This window comes from Penaeus monodon, chromosome 21 (assembly GCF_015228065.2).
Source record: "Penaeus monodon isolate SGIC_2016 chromosome 21, NSTDA_Pmon_1, whole genome shotgun sequence".
NCBI lineage: Eukaryota > Metazoa > Arthropoda > Malacostraca > Decapoda > Penaeidae > Penaeus > Penaeus monodon.
This window is the reverse complement of record NC_051406.1, coordinates 45,405,021-45,405,390: the sequence shown is the minus strand read 5'-3', so window position 1 is coordinate 45,405,390 and position 370 is coordinate 45,405,021.

The window sequence follows — 370 nt, the reverse complement described above, 5'->3', positions numbered from 1 at the left end:
ATAATAGTTTTGATAAACTGCTTTTTACTCGCCTTCTGCTTGAAGGTTTTGAAATTAGATCGATTTAAAAACTATATTTTAATGCTCATATAATATGAATCATATGAAGCGAAGAACAAGAAAGGTTTTAATCATATTTCAGCACAAGCTCTGAATTTTGCTACAAGAAAGGCATACACCATCCTCCCATTAATGAAGAAGAGATATCTGTTTCATTCTTATAAAGCTTTTAATGTCGGCCACACTCACAGCGCGCGAAGAATTAACACCGAAAAAGGAAGAAAAAGTCAAGAGCCAATGGAGAAGGAATGGGATTCTTGGCGAACTTGTTGCAACATGTCCGAGCAGGATCGGTCGCGATGTGGCTGCG